At 51.4% G+C, this 19,226-nt stretch overlaps 1 long non-coding RNA gene across 1 annotated transcript in view; it reads left to right on the top strand.

Annotated features, from left to right (window-relative positions):
• The window catches only part of LOC121017756 (uncharacterized), a 39,625-nt gene extending 29,760 nt beyond the window's left edge, over nucleotides 1–9,865 (top strand). The window contains exons 2-3 of the long non-coding RNA XR_005784884.1: nucleotides 1,081–1,314; nucleotides 9,597–9,865. This is a non-coding gene — a long non-coding RNA (uncharacterized LOC121017756). The remainder of the gene's footprint in view (nucleotides 1–1,080; nucleotides 1,315–9,596) is intronic.
• The last annotated feature ends 9,361 nt before the right edge of the window (nucleotides 9,866–19,226 follow it).

The following is a 19,226-nucleotide window of genomic DNA, read 5'->3' as shown; positions in this document are numbered from 1 at the left end:
AAAAGGAGACTTTCAGCCCCTCCATCATCTTCCTGCCTGAAAGACCCTGGAGATGAAGTCAGTGTTTGGAAGGGAGGAAAATCACCTGGGTCCTTGAGAATGTCATTGTTCTCCACCAGCCCTGACATCTGACTGTCTCTAGATTTCCTGTTCCCTGAGGCCGTTAATAGCTTTCCTTCCATTTTAGCTTTTTTTTTGAGTCAGGGTGGTTTTTGTTATCTGACAAAAACATCCCAGCACAGAAGCACTCCCCGCACAGAAGAAAGAGTGGAAGGAAATGAATAAAAATGTAAGTTGCAAGTATCTTTCAGTGGTGGGGTTAGGGGTGTTTGAGATTTCTCCTGTTTTTCTGTGTTTTCAAGTTTTTCTGAAATTGGCATGTATTACACTTTCAATCAAAGTAAGGTTTAAACAAAACGGCAGACGCCTGGGTGGCTCAGTCAGGTAAGTCATGGTTCGTGAGATCAAGCCCCACATCTGGTTCTGCCCTGACAGTGTGGAGCCTGCTTGGGATTCCCTCCCTCCCTCTCTATCTGGCCCTCCCCAGCTCATGTTCTCTCTCTCTCTCTCTCTCTCAGAGTAAATACATAAACTTAAAAAATAATAATAATACGGGACGCCTGGGTGGCGCAGTTGGTTAAGCGTCCGACTTCAGCCAGGTCACGATCTCGCGGTCCGTGAGTTCGAGCCCCGCGTCGGGCTCTGGGCTGATGGCTCAGAGCCTGGAGCCTGCTTCCGATTCTGTGTCTCCCTCTCTCTCTGCCCCTCCCCCGTTCATGCTCTGTCTCTTTCTGTCCCAAAAATAAATAAACGTTGAAAAAAATAATAATAATAATAGGAAAAAGGAAAAGGCAATATAAAAGAATATGTGCCCCCGTATATTTAGCCAGCCACTGAGGGAACATGGCCGCCAGCATCCCCACCCCGAAGGTTCACACTCTTGTGTAGTCCTCCCCTGAATTATACAAGGGCTGTTGCGTGTAATCAGTAGCATAAGGCTGAAGTGATGACATTAGGTCATGAAAAAGACGGTGGTTCTGTCTCGGGTGCTCACTTTCTCTCTTAAATCATTCTTTCCAGGGGGAATCATGCTGCTATATGTGAGCAGCCCCGTGGAGAGGCCCAGATGCTGGGAAAGTGAAGCCATTGGCCAACAGCCACGTGAGCGAGCTTGGGAACAGATTCTCCTGCCCCGATTCCAGGAGGTGACTGCTACCCAACCATGGCTGGAGTGCAAGCTCCTGGGACGCTCACAGCCAGAAGCACTCCTCCAGCTGCTCCTGGATTCCTGACCCTCAGAACCAATACTAGACAGTAAGTGTGTTTTTCCTTAATTTATTAAAAAAAAAAATCTTTTAAAAACAAACAAGCAAAAAAATAACTCTACACCTAGCAGGGGGTGGAACTCACGACCCCGAGGTCAAGAACTGTATATCGTACCAACTGAGCCAGCCAGGTGCCCCCGCTCCAGTAAGGTTGCTAAGCTATTAAGTTTCAGGGCTCTTGTTTCACAGCAAAATGGAGAGCAAGAGACACGCCAACTCTTCCACTCAGTAAGCCACTTAGGGGAAATCTTAACTTCAGACACAGAAGCCACGAAGGATGTATCTAGAGGATGTTTATTGCCACTGCCTTTGCCTCAGAAAAATATTGGGCATAATTAGTAATGAGGGTGATACCATTCTGTGGGACCGTTGCACAGTTTTTGACAGGTCCATAGTGTCAATCTGGAAAGATCCACGGCTTGTCAAGCGGGGAGCAAAACGGTTGTAGAATCACATGTATGGTATCTGTGGGAGCCATTGCTGGATGTAACTCCTCAACATCTCTCCTCCACTTCCTCCTTATTCACAGAGCATGTTTCCAGCTCCCAAACTAAAATCTCGGGGCATCTGGTGGCTCAGTTGACTGAGCGTCAGACTTTGGCTCAGGTCACAATCTCATGGTTCATGAATTCAAGCCCCACATCGGGCTCGCTGCTGTCAGCGCTTCAGATCCTCTGTCCCTCTCTCTCTAACGACCCCCCACTGCTTGCAGTCTCTCAAAAAACAAAACCAAAAACACCAAAACACTAAAATCTCGGTTTCTCAGCTTCCCTCGCAGCAGCCAGGCACAACCACGTGACATGTTCCTGGCTAATGAGCTGTAAGAAATCCACAGGAAAGTTACTGGTTTTCTAGTAGCATGTACTACACATATAACCAGAGTCAGCCGGTACGTTCCTGTCCCCTTGTGCCTGCCTTGTTCCTCCTGCGTGGAACAGACTTGGTGCCCGGAGGTCAGGGCCGTCTTGTGACTGTGGGGACCCAAGTCACACTCTCAGGATGGGGAAGCATAAAGGCATGGAGCATGCGGCTTCACGGCCATGGCACCGTGCACTATGTGACCCCAAGCTTGTTGTCACCTGAGAAAGAGGCAACATATTTCTCAGTGAAGCCACTGTTTAGGTTTTGAATGTAATCCCGGTTACCGTTTTCATCTAAAAGAAAAAAGGGAGAAAAGTCATGTGTATGTGTATGTGTGTGATTACTTACATGAGCATGATGATGTAGGAGGACACATAGCTCACTGTTAACATTGACCGTTAGGGGCACCTGGGTGGCTCAGTTGATTGAGTGACCAGCTTCGGCTCGGGTCGTGATCTCTCGATTCGGGAGTTTGAGCCCCACATCGAGCTGCTGTCAGTGTGGAGCCTGCTTTGGATCCTCTGTCTCCCTCTCTCTCTTCCCCTCCCTTGCTCGTGCACTCTCTCTCAAAAATAAATAAAAAATAAAAATAAACTAAAAACAAACAAACAAACAAACATTGACAGTTCACTGCAAGGGGTAAGACTGGAGGCAGAGGACAGCTGATGAAGTTTTTATTTTTACTCTGTTTACATCATTATACCAAACATTTGTTAATTTTGTGACACACTATAATAATGTCCACAAAGCTTATAAAAAGAGAGGAAGAGTCGATGTGCTGGCTGGCTCAGTCAGAAGAGCATGTGACTCTTGATCTCAGGGTTGTGAGTTCAAGCCCCACATTGGGTGTAGAGATTACTTAAATAAATACTTTTATTATTTTTTTTTAACTTTTTTTTTTAACGTTTATTTATTTTTGAGACAGAGGGAGACAGAGCATGAATGGGGGAGGGTCAGAGAGGGAGACACAGAATCTGAAACAGGCTCCAGGCTCTGAGCTGTCAGCCCAGAGCCCGACGCGGGGCTCGAACTCACGGACCGCGAGATCATGACCTGAGCTGAAGTCGGCCGCTTAACCGACTGAGCCACCCAGGCACCCCAAATAAATACTTTTAAAAAAAAGGAAGAGTCACATATACTAAAATACATGTTATACACACACACACACACACACACACACACACACATATATAATACATACGTATGTAATATACACACATATATAATATATATAATACATAATTATAGAGTATACCCACACATATATATAATATTTACACACGCATATAATATATTTATATACAATACATAATTGTATGTATGAGAGAGAAAGAGAAAGTGTACAATAGCATTCTGGAATTACTGGTTATCACTTGACCAGCTCAAGCTCAAGGCAAAGCCGGTTCTCAGTGACTGGGCCGGTGCCTCCCATAATGCAGGGAGCTAGGAGTGGACAGTGTGAGCAAATGGAATATTTGGTATAGTTCTGCAGTTTGAGCCAACACTACAAGCTTCAGATTTGTTGCACAGGCCTTGGTGTGGAGGGCCAGATACTCAGGAGATCATCGGGACCCCACCAGGAGGCCCGGAGGCACAGGTGCAGCCCGGCAGAGAAGGGAAACAGACAGGGAAGCTGGGGTCTGGGGTCCGGGGCCAAGGGATGCAAGGCAGGGCCCTGGCCTGTGACCTAGCACGGCTCTGGCACAGGGCGCTGGTCCCGGGCTCCCCAGAGATGGGTCCGTCTTTTCAGGAACAGGCCTCAGTCACCTTCCCCACTCCGAGGACCTGGGCTTGTAGCTGGATCCCACCGTACAGGCACCTGAGCAGGGCTGAGGCACATAGGAACCAGGCGTCTAGACCAAATCACAGTGTCGTGCAGCTGACTGTGGACGTGACATATATCTTCTTAGTCAGTGGCTGTTTGCTTCCTGGAGCCTTCATGGCTCCTATTCTGTGCTGGGCCCCCGTGCAGCCAAGGGGTTGGAGGTGGGGGCGACAGGGCTGCTGTCGTGGACCCGCCTCCCTCCCCCGTCCCTCCCACCGCACTGATTTCCTCTCTTGTGGCCCCAGGGGTTTCCTGTTCTCTCCCCTGTCTGAACAGCTTCCCCATTTCTTTTGCAACATCTTGCAGCAGGTGTCTGGCTTGCTCCTGCTCTCGGAAGCTCAGACAGGCTGGGACCTAGCAGAGAGCCTCCGGGTTTGGTCCAAGGTGTGCCATGGGAGGAACAGCGGCTCAGCCGGGCGGCCCGCCACGTGCAGGGGGAGCCCATGGAGGGGAAGGCGCCATTTTCCCGAACTGGGTTATGACCCAGATATCACACGGAACAGATTTACACTAAAGAATTCTTTGTCGCTTATCTAAAATTTCCATTTAACTGAACATCCTGTATTTTTATTTGCTAAATCTGGCAACCTGATCCTAAGACGACTCAGCTTTCAAAGTTCTCTAATCAGATGTTCCAGAAAGGGAAGAGAGGGAGGAGAGGAGACGGCAGGAAAGAAAAAACTCCCCATGGAGAGAGAGAGCCGGTGTGTGACTCCACAGCTGTTCCTTCCCTCCCACCCCCGAGGGCCAGAGACTGAGGCCCCAGGGGAGAGGGCAGGGCTGGGAGAGGTACCCCGTGCCAATCCCTGGCTCAGCCACCAACTTCCTGTGGGTCACCCTGGGCAGTGGCTGGGCCTCCCTGGGCTCCCTCGCTGGCATCTGTGGCCTCCAGCACTCACTCACTCATCACATTTGTCCCAAGCACCCACACATACCCCTGCTGTGTGCCAGACCAAGTCTCAGAGAGGAGCCCTTAAGCAGCTGGCTGGCTGATGGCATGCGGAGGATATAGACATGAAAACGGATCCCCAGGATCCAGGAATATGGAATTTCCACTTCCCTCCTTCCAAGGGAGAGCTACTCAGTCCCTGCCGGGCCCTGCACCTGCCCTCTTCCTCTTCCTGGTACCCAATGGCTGCTCGGGGATCTGGGAGGGCTCCCTCCCAGGGGCATTGGCTGTCGTGGTGCTGCCGTCCTCAACTGAAAGCCCTCCACGCGGCCATGCCTTGTCCGGTGACCCCAGAATGGTGGCTGTGAGCTTCAAGAGCAGTGAAGTGTTCTGGGGGACTTGCTTTCCCTGGACCAGCTGGGTCGGGTTGATCAAGGCAAGCTTGCATCTTTCAGATGCCCACCTAGGTGCCCAGGGGCTTCAGATCTCCTGGTGGGCTGAGGACAAGACAAAGGTGGGAGTCTTTGAAGGGCAGACCCAGGGTGTTGTTAATACTACCCGTTTTTCCCAGCATGTTCCCATGGCGGGGGAAAATGGAAGGAGGGAATTTGATTTTGATGACCAGGGGAGCCACCATTCACCTCCACACAGCAGTCAGGATGCTTAAAAAAAAAAAAAAAAAATTTTTTTTTTTAATTGTGGTAAAAAAATATATATAACATAACATTTACCATTTAGGAGTACAACTCAGTGGCATGAAATACATTCACAATGTGATGCAACTATCGCCCCTATTTCCAGAGCTTTTTCATTATTCCAAACAGAAACTCTGTACCCATTAAACAATAATTCTCCCCTTGGGGCGCCTGGGTGGCTCAGTCGGTTGGGCGTCCGACTTCGGCTCAGGTCATGATCTCGCAGTTCACAAGTTCGAGCCCCGCATCTGGCTCTGTGCTGACAGCTCGGAGCCTAGAGCCTGCTTCGGATTCTGTGTCTCCCTCTCTCTCTGCCCCTCCCCGATTCATTCTCTTTCTCCCTCTCTCTCTGTCTCCCTCTCTCTCTCTCTCTCTCAAAAATAAATGTTAAAAAATTGCTTGAAACAATAATTCTCCCCTCTTTTCCCTCCCCTCCCAGCCCCTGGTCACCTCTAATGTACTTACTGTCTCTATGAATTTTCCTGTTCTCAATACCTCATTCAAGTGGAACCACACCCAATCTGTCCTTTTGTGTCTGACTGCTTTCACTCAGCATACTTTTTTTTTTAAGTTTTTATTTATTTAAGTAATCTCTACATCCAACATGGGGCTTGAACTCACCACCCTGAGATCAAGAGTCGCAGGCTCTTTCAACTGAGTCATCTTGGCGCCCTTCGGCATAGTGTTTTCAAAGAGCATCCCTGTGGAAGCATGTATCAGAGCTTCATCCCTTTTTATGGGTGAATAATGTTCCATTGTGTCCCTGTAGAGGCCATATCTGGCTTATCAATTCATCTGTTGGTGGGCACTTGGGTTGTTTCTGCCTTTCGGCTCCCCAGAGTGGGTACTGCTGGGTAAGAAGAACAACTCTGTTCTCGACTACAACACGCTACACTTCTGCTCATCAGATGTGAGGGGTTTTTCCAAAACCAAACAATTCTCAGATGCCGGCAGGATGTCCTACAATTTAACTCAATGCTGACACTCTTGACTCGCAGTTAACATCAGATCCCACAGGCTGAGGGCTCGGTCCTATAGGACGACCCCCAGTTCAGACACCTGCGCTTCTGATGGGCCAGCTATAAATCGGAGGTTTCCGTGACCCCCTCCTCGAGTTCGGGCATTTGCCAGAGTGGGTCACAGAACTCGGGAAAACAGTTTACTTATTAAATTTCTGGATTTATTACAAAGGATGCTTAAGGACATAAATGAACAGCCAGGTGAAGAGATACATATGGTGAGGTCCAGAAGGGTCCAGGCACAGGAGCTTCTGTCCCGGTGGAGTTTGGGGAAGGTTACCCACCCATGTGGATGCATTCTTGTCCACCAACTGGAAGGGCTGTGAATGCGTACTGTCGGGATTTTATCTATCTATCTATCTATCTATCTATCTATCTATTTATTTATAAATGTTTTTATTTATTTTTGGGAGGGAGAGAGACAGAGCATGAGTGGCGGAGGGGCAGAGAGAGAAGGAGACACAGAATCCGAAGCAAGGCTCCAGGCTCCGAGCTATCAGCACAGAGGCCGACGCGGGGCTCGAACTCACAAACCGCAAGATCATGACCTGAGCCGAAGTCGGATGCTTAACTGACTGAGCCACCTGGGCGCCCCATATTTTTAAGTTTATTCATTTACGGGGCGCCTGGGTGGCGCAGTCGGTTAAGCGTCCGACTTCAGCCAGGTCACGATCTCGCGGTCCGTGAGTTCGAGCCCCGCGTCGGGCTCTGGGCTGATGGCTCAGAGCCTGAAGCCTGTTTCCGATTCTGTGTCTCCCTCTCTCTCTGCCCCTCGCCTGTTCATGCTCTGTCTCTCTCTGTCCCAAAAATAAAAATAAACTTTGAAAAAAAAAATTTAAGTTTATTCATTTATTTTGAGAGAGAGCGAGTGTGTTGGGGGTGGGGGAGAGGCAGAGAGAAAGGGAGAGAGAGAATCAGAAGCATGCTGTGTGCACTGTCAGCGTGGAGCCAGATGTGGGGCTCAATCTCACAAACCGAGATCATGACCTGAGTTGAAATCAAGAGTCTGCCGCTCAACCAACTGAGCCACTCATGTGCCCCAGTGTTTAGGAAGGCTTTCACTAATAATTAATTCAGTCTCTAGCCCCCTCCCTTCCCTGGGAGTCGGATGTGGCCATCCTTAGGGGCTTTCCAAAAGCCATCTCATTAACTAAACTCCAGTGTTACCAGAAAGTTCCCAGGGTTTTAGGTGTTGGTACCAGGAATGCAGGTGAAGGCCGAAATATATATATTTGATTATATAACACTATCCCACCGGGTCATATGATGATTTTTTTTTAACTTTTTTTTCCCCTAAGTTTGTTTATTTATTTATTTATTTATTTATTTTTAAATGTTTATTTTTGAGAGAAAGCACGAGCAGGAGAGGGGCAGAGAGGGTGGGACGGAGGACCCCAAGTGGGCTCTGCGCCATCAGCACGGAGCCCGACGCGGGGCTCGAACCCACGAACCGTGAGATCGTGACCTGAGCCGAAGTCAGACGCTTAACCGACCGAGCCACCCAGGCGCCCCTCATGTGATGATTCTATGTTTAGCCTTCTGAGAACTTGTTTCCCCTCGTGGCTGCACCATTTTACATTCCTGCCAGCAATGCATGAAAGTTCTGGTTCTCACCACTTGTTATTTTCTGTTTTATTCTTTACAACTGCCGTCCTAGTGTTACCCATAACTGGGTCTGCCTCGTGGTGGGCATCGAAGCCAAAAGACACAACGAAGCCAAAGAGAGGAAGGGTATTACTTGCGACAAGTAAATGAGGACCCTGGGACCATCTCCCAAAACGGTGTCTCCTCAAACCACAGAACTGGGAAGTTTTAAGTCAGGGATGCATATAGATTCGTGAAGGGGCTTGTGCAGTGGGGTATTCCGCTGGGAAATAGGGCAGGTCGTCTTAAGGTGATCTGTCTGTCCAGGGTCGAAGGCACGAGGGCCAGCAAGGGTCGGCCTTGCCAATTCTGTGACCACGCTTGAGTTTTATTTATTTTTATTACTTACTTTTTTTAAATGTTTATTTATTTACTTTGAGAGTTCTGCGTCAGCGCGGAGCCTGATGCGGGGCTCGATCCCACAAACCGTGAGATCGTGACCCGAGCTGAAATCAAGAGTCGGACACTTAACTGACTTGAGCCCCTCAGGCGCCCCGAGCCAGAGTTTTGATCCTGTAAAGATAACTCGGGAATGTGTGTCAGGTCGATCTTGATGTTGAATCAGCCCTGGGAGTTTTGTCACTGATTTGTTGCCCCTGATATGATTAGGTTATCTCCTGGCCTGACAGTGGCTGTTTGTTCTTATTCTTTTGTTCCCTTTAAATCAGTTCAGGATACCCCAGGAAGCTCTGCAAAAAATGTGCTTTGGGTCGGGCGCCTGGGTGGCTGAGTCGGTGAAGCACCCGACTCGTGATTTCAGCTCCTGTCGTGATGGCACGATGCGTGGGGTCGAGCCCCAAGTCGGGTCCGTGCTTTGAGGGCAGAGCCTGTTTGGGATTCTCGCCTTCTCTCCCTCTTTCTCTCTCTCTGCCCCTGCCCTGCTCTCTCTCAAATAAATAAACATTTAAAAATAAATAAATAAATAAATAAATAAATAAATAAATAAATAAAAGTTAAATGAAAAAATTAAAACAAAACCAAAAATAAATTGAAATCTGTTACTCCCCTGACCAGATGGACTCTGGCTGTGTCCTCCAGGCCCTCCGGTGAAGTCTCGCCTCTGCTCACCTCTCCAGCCTCACGGCCCTCTCCCCTTCACCCAGCGCTCACCACCTTCGCAGAAGGCAGGCCTCTCACCTGCACTGCACCCCCCCCTCCCCCCGCCCAATCTCAGGGACCATTCTGTGCTTCCTCTTTCTGGGGGGATCTGTCTTCCTCATGCTCTTGGCCTGGCGGACCCCAGACTTGGTCCCTACACCCCGTTCACGTTCCTTCCTGGCTCTGGGCTGCATTTGCAGTTGGGAGTCCGCTGTTTCACCTGCTTCTTGTCCATCCCAGGCAGGAGGCTCTGGGTCTTGGCAAAGCACGTGGCTGATGCTTGTTTCATGGCCAGATGAGCCAACGAATTGTCTCTCCCATGGGCTCGCGGCCTTTTGGGAAGACACCGTGGTCACTTCTACCTCCCGCCCCTGACAGCCAACCCAGGAGGCCGTGTCTCACAAACGTACCAAAGTCACACCAGGGAACTCCCCAACCACTGCAGTCCCTTCCCTGTTTGCAGATTTTCTTCCAACCGTTCTCTTCCTTTGGATCCAGGGAACCAAGGTGCTGAGGCCCTGAGGACACCCTGAGGACACCCAAGGTCCCGGAGAGGAGAAACCCCTCAGGTAATGGGTGTGACAAGTGGGAGCTCACCCAGAGCACTGGGAACATCTCTCTTTCTCCATTTTATTTTATTTTATTTTATTTTATTTTATTTTATTTTATTATTTGAGAGAGAGAGAGAGAGAGTGCACAGTCAGAATCTTTTTATTTACTGATTTTTGGGGGGGGGGGAGGCAGAGAGAAGCAGAGAGAGGGAGAGAGAGAGAATCCCAAGCAGGCTCTGCACTGTCAGCGCAGAGACTGATGTGGGGCTCGAACTCACAAACTGTGAGATTATGACCTGAGCCAAAGTCGGACGCTTAACCCACTGAGCCACCCAGGTGCCCCAGAGAGAAAGAGAATCTGTGAACAGGTTCCGTTCTCAGTGTGGAGCCTGAGGCAGGGCTCAATCCCACAACCCTGGGATCATGACCTGAGTCCAAATCAAGAGTCAGAAGCTCAACCGACTGAGCCACCCAGGGGCCTCTCTCTCTTTAAAAAAAAACAAAAACATATATTTGGGGTGCCTGGATGGCTCAGGCGGTTGATTGTCTGACTTCGGCTCAGGTCATGATCTTGCGGTTTGCGAGTTCGAACCCTGCATCGGCCTCGCTGCTGTCGGCACAGAGCCCGCTTCGGGTTCTCCGTCCCCCTCTCCCTCCCCTCTCAAAAATGAATAAACATTCGAAAAGTAATAAAATAAAAAATATATATTTGTCGAGGTGCCCTAGGAGCATCTCTTGTTAGGAGGTGGGGCAGGAGTAAAAGAAAAAGAAAGTCCCAGAAGCAAAGGAGACAGAAGCAGACTGCAGCCACAGAGCTGGCCAACTACAGGACCACACAGGAGGGTAGAGCAGGGAGAGCTTGTGGGGAAGGACAAAGCATCAGAGACCAAAAAAACCAAGAGGCAACCTACTGAATGGGAGAATATATTTGCAAATCGTATATCTGATGAGGAGTTAATATCCAAAATATATAAAGAACTCTTACAACTCAGTAGGCAAAAAAAAAAAAAAAAAAAAAAATCCAATTAAAAAAGTGGGCACAGGATCTGAATAGACATTTTTCCAAAGAAGATATGCAGGTGGCCAACAGGTACGCGAAAAAGTGCTCAGCGTCGCTCACCATCAGGGAAATGCAAATCAAAACCACAGTAAGATCTCACCGCCTGCCTGTTAGGATGGCTTGTATCAAAAAGACCAAAGGCAGCCAGCGTTGGCGGGGGTGTGGAGAAAACGGACCCCTCGTGCACCGTCGGTGGGAATGCAAATTGGTGCAGCCACTGTGGAAAACAGTGTGGAAGTCCTTCAAAAAATTAAAAATAGATCTACCATATGATCCGGCAGTCCCACTTCTGGGTGTTTCTCTGAAGGAAATAAGAACACTGACTTGAAAAGATGCGGACAGCCCGTGTTCACTGCAGCATTATTCACAGTAGCCGAGACATGGAAGCAACCTAAGTGTCCATCGATGGGTGGGTGGGTGGGTGGGTGGATCAGTGGGTGAAGCGCGCGACTCTTGATCTCGGGGTTGTGAGTTGGAGTCCCACATTGGGCGTAGAGATTACTAAAAAGAAAGAAAGGAAGGAAGGAAGAGAGAAAGAGAATGTGGTGTGTATATACAATGAAATGTTAATCAGCAGTAAAAAAGGAGGAAATCCTGGCATTTGTGACAACATGGATGGACCTTGAGGGCATTGGGCTAAGTGAGATAAATCAGAGAGAGAAAAATACCATCTGATCTCATTTATATGCACAATCTAAAACAACAACAACAAAACTCCCCAAACTCTCAAGAACCAAAGTCCTAGGGGTGCCTGGGTGGCTCAGTCGGGTAAGCAACCGACGTTAGCTCAGGTCATGATCTCATAGTTTGTGGGTTCGAGCCCCGCGTCGGGCTCTGTGCTGACAGCTCAGAGCCTGGAGCCTGCCCCGGATTCTGTGTCTCCCTCTCTCTCTCTGCCCCACCACAGTTCACACGTCTCTGTCTCTCAAAAATAAACATTAAAAAAAAAAAAAACAAAAAACAAAAAACTAAAATCCTGGATACAGAGAACAGATAGGCGGTTGTCAGAGGTGGGCGGTGGGTGAAATGGGTGAAGTTCCACCAGTTATAAAGTAAACAAGTCCTGCGGGGGTTGGTGCCTGGGTGGCTCAGTCTGTTAAGTATCCAACTCCTGATTTTGGCTCAGGTCATGATCTCAGGATTCGTGAGATTGAGCCCTGTGTCGGGCCCCAGCCTGACACTGCGGGGCCTGCTTGGGATTCTCTCCCCCCGTCTCTCTCTGCCCCTCTCTCGTTCGCGTGCTCCCTCTCAAAATAAATAAGTACACTTAAAAAATAAATAAATAGTACAGCATGGTAGGGTGGGTTAAAGGGGAAAAAAAAGCAGGCTTGAAGAAGGATGGCCGATTTCCTGAGCAAGGAAGTCCTGTATCTCAGAGACTTCATAGCGTGACATCTTCAAGCCTGCAGAGAGCAAAAGAACATTCTTTTAGCTGGAGGATATTTAGGAGATATTAGGAGCTTCTGTTTTAGGCCAGGCCTTCAATATCTTTTTCAGGGGACAATGGCACGTGGCGTTGAGAGCACCTGCTGGGCTGGGCTGGCCTTGGGAGGACCCTTCTGTTGGATCGTAAAGCAGGGCGGCCCCTTGTCAAGCAAAGGAAAGGGGAAGGGCCAGCCAGGCAGAAGGCCTGGGCAGAGGTGTGGGGGTACAAGAGGCTCTAGAATGTTCTGAGAACAGTGAGGACATTGATTTGGCTGGAGCTCAAGGCACAGCGGGAGATACAGAAGGAGCTAGTGGCCGGGCCTCGGGTGCCAGGGTGAGGCCCGTGGATTTCCTCCTGGGGCAGCAGAGGCTGGAAGGGGTGAGCATTAGCAGGGGTGGCGCATGCTCAGAGCTGTGGCTCAGGTCAGCTCCTCGATGCTGCATTTTCTTTTTCAGAAGCCAATTTCTCAATATCCTCAAGCGGGGCTCTACACTGCAGTCGGGGATTGCGACACCTCCTCTAACAAGTTTTTAAGTGTGGGTGAGCGTGTGCCTGTGTGCGTGACCGTGTATGTGCGAGTGTGTGTGAGTGTGACTGTGTATGTGTGTGTATGAGTGTGTGCCTCTGGTCTCTCCAGCTGTGGCCTCCTGATGATGTTCCTTTCCTGTGGGCTGAGGGCAGTGTCTGGTCTGAGCAAGCCCGAACTAGCTGGTACCCATTTCTTCCTTTTCCAATGTACCTGTGTGTGCTTGTTTTTTTAATGTTTATTTAAAAAAAAAATTTTTTTTTAACATTTATTCATTTTTTAAGTGACAGAAGGAGAGCACAAGCAGGTGAGGGGGAGACACAGAATCCGAAGCAGGCTCCAGGCTCTGAGCTGTCAGCACAGAGCCCGATGTGGGGCTCGAACTCATGAAATGCAAGATCATGACCTGAGCTGAAGTCGGACGCTTAACCGAGGGAGCCACCCAGGCGCCTCTTTATTTGTTAATTTTTGAGAGAGAGATAGAGTGAGTGATCAGGGAGGAGCAGGGAGAGAGAGAGAGAGAGAGAGAGAGAGAGAGAGAGAGAGAATCTTAAGCAGACTCCACACTGCCAGTGCAGAGCCCGATGAGGGGCCTGAACCCACGAACGGTGAAACCATGACCTGAGCCAAAATCAAGAGTCAGCCGCTTAACTCACTGGGCCACCCAGGCACCCTGCCCTGTACTTGTGTTCTTTAAACAAGGGGCACCTGTTCTTTAAACAGGGGGCACCTGGCTGGTTCAGTCAGAGGAGCATGCGACCCTTGATCTTGGGGTCATGAGTTCGAGCCCCCCCCTCCGTCGGGTGTAGCAATTACTTAAATCAATAATAATAATAAACTTTCAAAAAAGGCGGGGTAACAGAAGAGAAGCTTCCCCGAGCCTGAAGTTGCCTGCTGCTTTTCCATCCATACTGGGAAGGGCAGTTGAGCGCAGGATCCCCCCTGAGGTGGTCTTGGTGGCTTGAATCTTAGCTTTTTGTTTCGTTTCAAACACTTGTTTTAAGTTTGTTTGTTTATTTGGGGGGGGGGGTGGGGGAGGGGTAGAGAGAGAGAATCCCAAGCAGGCTTTGCACTGATAATGTGACTCAGGGCTGGATACCCACAAACCGCGAGATCATGACCTGAGCCGAAATCAAGAGACGCTTAACGGACTGAGCCACCCAGGTGCCCCTAAACATTCTTTTCTAAAATCTGTTTATTTTGGAGGCACCTGGGTGGCTCAGTCCGTTAAGCGCCTGACTTAGGCTCAGGTCACGTCTCGTGGTTCGTGAGCTCGAGACCCACATCGGGCTCTGTGCTGCCAGCTCAGAGCCTGGAGCCTCCGCCTCAGATTCTGTGTCTTCTTCTCTCTCTGCCCCTCCACCACTCACGCTCTGTGTGTCTCTCTCTCAAAAATAAATAAACATTAAAAAAATTACTTATTTTTCTTGAATTAATCTCTACACCCAGTGTGGGGCTCGAACTCACAATCCCAAGATCAAGGGCCGCGTGCTCCTCTGCCTGAGCCACCCAGGTGCGCCTTGAATCTTTGCTTTGAATCCTGGCTTGGTGCTCAGTTTTTTCCGGTCGTGTCACCTGGGATCGAACCCTTGATCTTTCTGAATCTCAGGTTCTTCATCTGTGAAAGGAAGAAACGTTTACTTTGCAGGGCTGTGAGAATTAACGGTGCACGCAAAATCTTGCTTGACGTTAGGCTGTGACGTTGTAACATTTAGTGTATTTTTGATGTTTTGATGATTTTTGCAAAAGTTGCATCCAAGGCGGGGCACCTGAGTGGCTTAGTCATTTAATGGTCTGACTCAATATCAGCTCGGGTCATGATCTCACCGCCCTGGGATTGAGCCCCACTTCAGGCTCTGCTCCGAGTGTGGAGCCTGCTTAAGATTCTCTGTCTCCCTCTCTCTCTCTCTCCCTCTCCCTCCGCCCCTCCCCTGCTCACGTGTGTGTGCGCATGTTCTCCCTCTCTCTCCAAAAAGTAAAGAAACAAGCGTAAGCGAGGCAGAGTGCTTTTGGTTCCTCTTCCGGCACCTCGTGTTTCTCCTAAGTCCCATCACCTGCATCTCAGGTGAGCTGTTTCAGGGACATCAGTGTCGAAATCTCCGGGCCTCTGGAGTGCAAACACGTGGCCAGAAATCAAGAAAGCGAGCTTTCATGGCAGCACAGGCAGAGGCACCGGTCGTGGTTCCCCCATGATGGATTCCGGAGGTGGAGGTAAGGTGGGGGCAAGGTCACTGGAGTCACGTGGGAGACTTAGGGCGGAGGGATCATCCGTTCTCTGCTCCTCGGTGCAGATGGGTGTGATTGACTCGTGAATCCCTGAGGCCACAGCGAGCAGTACTCCCGTCCTGGGCTCTGGGCTAAGTACCAGGGTACACCATCCCCGCCATCATAAAGCTTAAGGCAGGGGTGGGGGCACCCAGGCGGCTCAGTCGGTTAAGCGTCCGACTTCAGCTCAGGTCATGATCTCACAGTTCGTGGGTTCAAGCCCCGCGTTGGGCTCTGTGCTGACAGCTCGGATCCCGGAACTTGCTTTGGATTCTGCCTTCCTCTCTCTCTGCCCCTCCCCCGCTCGCGTCTGTGTCTCTATCTCACAAATAAACATTAAAAAAAAAATAAATGAATTTTAAAAATCGTGGGGTGGGGGCAATCTGCTTTGGACTGGGTGTTCTGGAAAGGCCTTTTGAGGAGGGCACATTTCGGTGACGGGTAAACCCAGGAGGAGGTGCCACGCTGAGTTGGGAAGAAAGGGAGGGGGCCGCGTGAGGAAATGGAAGAAGGAGCCGCCCAACCCCACGTGAGGGAAAGGCGGGAAAGGCGGCACAGCGCAGACAGCCCTGAAAATGGCATCTGAGAAGCACGAGGCAACGGCGAAATCATGCAGAGAGTCTGAGGGTCACTGGGTCCTGGTTTTATTTATTTTGAGGGAGAGGGCAAGTGGGGGAGGGATAGAGAGGGAGGGAGACAGAGTCCCAGGCAGGCTCTGCGCCCTCAGCACAGAGCCTGATGCGGCGCTCGAACCAACGAACTGTGAGATCATGACCTGTTAAGTCTTGCCAATGGCAAGAGTCAGTCGCTTAACCGACCGAGCCACCCAGGTGCCCCCGTTGGGTCCTGTTTGGATCCACATCTCAGCTTCTTCCCACATCCCCACCTCGTACCCTCAGACATCACCCGGGACGTTGCCAACAGGAATGGTACATTCTGAGAGCCGCCGCCCTGCCCCTCCACTGACCTTGTGCCTCCGTTTCCACAGTGAAGAATATTTTTTCCCCAAAGAGCATTCCCCTTTCACTGAGCCACTCCATATGGCACCACAAAATTAAAATAAGTGAAGGGCTACTGTCCCTCTCCATCCTGGCTGGGCTAGGTGAGACACCTTGTGGTTCAGTAGACATCCCTTAATAAGCTTTTTATTTTTAAGTTATCTCTGTACCCAGAGTGGGGCTTGAACTCATGATTTTGAGATCAAGAGTCACGTGCTCTACCGACTGAGCCAGCCAGGTGCCCTGTAAAGCTCTGACTGCTTAAGAGAAGATCCTTTGCAGGATTCTAGCAAAGCCTCTGCCCCTGGAGCTCGGGATCACCCTCTTCTTAGCAGAAGGGAGGCACCTGGGCGGTGAGGGAGGAAGGCTGCAGGGGGAACAGGTGCTGGAGAGCCGCCCCTCCTTCCCCTCCCCTCCCGCCTCGCCCTAGCTTTGTCCCTGCGCTGATTATTGCTTTATTACTGTTTTCAGTCAGATATAATTCCGGCATTTTCTACAATCTTGATCTTTTCACTGATACCAGATTTTTGTACAAAGATTTGTATATAAAATGATTATGTACCCACCAGAATACATTCCCCAGCAATTAGAACGTTTAAGATGCAGCTCGTAACACTCCTTCTGCACATTCCTCATTTATTACTTCTGAAAATGTTTTGTGATTTTTTTTTTTTTGGTGGATGTGTTTACAAATCCAATAACAATCCTCATTTAGAGTTGCAAAACACGAAGCCATTTTGAACCCAGACAGATGGCAGCTAAATGAACTTTAATTAAAGAATGAGTGCTTTGAATCAAATCACTTTAAAAAGTACAGTACTCTGAGATTCTGGAGAGGTTGCATAAACAGCATCTGGGTTCTTCTGCAGGAAGCAGGCCTGCTTGTGGGAACTAGGAAGGCATCCCCAACGGATCCGGGCTGGGCCGGCACTGGGCACCGTGGGCAAAGCGAGGGGGCGGCCGGCCGGCCAAGCGGCCCAGAGCGCAGAGCTCCCGAGACAGGAGGTGAAACCGACGTAGGCCACCTCTTGGTGCAAAGGTTGCCCTGGGGGTGGGGGGTCCCCCCTTCTGCTTTCGTGCAGTGAGGTCGGGCCGAGGCGCGGGGTTTTGCTGCACAACCTGATTAGGTGCGCGCGCCTGCACAGCGGGAGTGGAAGCAGACAGATGGCGGAGGCCCCGCAGGCCGCAGTGCTGGGGTTCCCGGGCCCTCACCGGGCGCTCCACCCCCCCGCCGGGCAGGAGCCACTTCCGGCCGTGGCCGCGGGTCTGGGCGGGGGCGGCGGCTCGTCTCTAGGCGACCGAGAGGCGCCAGCTGGCCCGGGCGCGCTGCGGGGGCGCCCGGGGAGGCGGGTGTCCGGGCGGAAGCCGGTCGTGCTCGGTGGCCGCGGTGGAGAAGGAAGGGGACGGACGGTGGGGTGAGAGGCAGGGGAGGGGGTGGGAGGGGAAGAGCCCGAACCGCCCCGCCGGCCGAGAGGTTTGCGCTCGGTGCGGGTGGGGCGGGGGCGGGGCAGGAAAAGCACCGGCGGCGCCTAATCCGGGGAGACGGGATTAGATGGGGGAGGACGGCCCCCAGGAGCGGGGTCTGAAGGCAAGGTGGCAGCTGCAAGGTTATCCTCGATTTCATAGTTTCTGCCTCGAGGGCGGTGGTGAATGTGGGGGGGCGCCCCTGCCCTGATCCTGGAGATTTGAAAGAGGCAGGGGTCTGAGGGTGGACAGTGGAGCGCCCTGGTGGCTCCTAGGGACACTGCAAAGTGGTGGCGGCAGCCGCCAGAGGAACAGTGCGGGCACGGCCTGCCAACCTTGTGGCTTCTGGCTTCTTGCGTCTTTCCAGAAGGAAGCCGAGTCCGGAAGGCTGGGACGGGGCCTTCCCTCCCCATCTGGGCACCTCGCTGACCCCATGGGTTGGCAGAAGCTTCTGGCCTGTTTTGATCATGTAATTAGCTGACTCAGGACTCGGTTCCTCCAAGTCAAAGGCCTGGCTCTGGCCCTTGGCTAGACCCTGCGGTCACCCTGACCCTTTCGTGCCCCAGCACTTCTGTCCAATTGACTTCCAAGTCCTGTTGGCTGACCTCCTTGTTGTTCTCCACCTGGCTGGAACGTCGGCCAGCTCTTCTTGGAACAACTACAGGAGCCTCCGCATGGTCTCCCAGCTTCTACCCCCCCCCCCCCCCCCGTGGCTGCCCCCTCCCTCCAAGCCAAGCCGCCCGGGGCCTGGCCCCCAGGGCCTTCCACACTTCCACAAGGCCAGGGAGGAAAGGGATGCAGACTGGCCCTGGGGTGCACAGCTTTGCCTCATTCCCCCCTTCAGTCTGGCTCCGAGTGCAGGGCCCTGCCTGGGGAGTGTCCCCAGGAATCCCTGGTCTCACCTCCAGCCACACCTTGTTCCTGGAACACCCAAGGTCTCGCTTGGCACAGCCCCCCTGCCCTTGGCACAAGGGGCTCTCCCAGAACGCCGTCCTGCCCCACGTGTCCCGCTCTGCCTTGCCAACCCCAGCCTCGCTCTCTAAGTCTCAGCATCACGGATGGTTCTTGATTCGGAGCCAGGGGAGGCCACCCTGCCTCCCCCATTAGCTGCCCAGGGCCAGGCCCTCTCAACCCCCCACCCCTTCTGCCTCCAGTCTCACCCCTTCCTTCACCTTCCCACCTGCCACCAAAGTGGCCTTTCCGAGACACAGCTGTGACCCATCCCTCTGCTGCTCAAATGCCCTGAGCTCCATCAAAAAGCCACCCCACCCCTCCAGGTCCAACCCAGAGCACCTCTGCCAAGGTGCCTTCTCTGCAGCCACGGAGATTCCACACTTGATCACAGTTCACACTTTGGACTTCACCTCTTCCTGGAGCTCAGGCCGTCCCCTACCACCTTGTGGCCCCGAGGCCAGGGGCTCAGTCTGGCACTTGGCCTCCCGGGACACGTCATCTGGAGGTCACGCAGAGAAATGAGTGAAGTCAGTCCCCAGACACCACGGCCCAGCGGTCAGGGACACCGCCTTTGCTTTGGCAAAGGAAGGGGGGACCTTGGCAGGCTGTCTGAGCCAGGTTTCCTG

This window comes from Herpailurus yagouaroundi, unplaced genomic scaffold (genome assembly GCF_014898765.1).
Source record: "Herpailurus yagouaroundi ecotype Mexico unplaced genomic scaffold, PumYag 216, whole genome shotgun sequence".
Classification (NCBI taxonomy): Eukaryota; Metazoa; Chordata; class Mammalia; order Carnivora; family Felidae; genus Herpailurus; species Herpailurus yagouaroundi.
The sequence above is the reverse complement of the archived record's forward strand: the minus strand, read 5'-3'. Positions and strand labels throughout refer to the sequence as shown.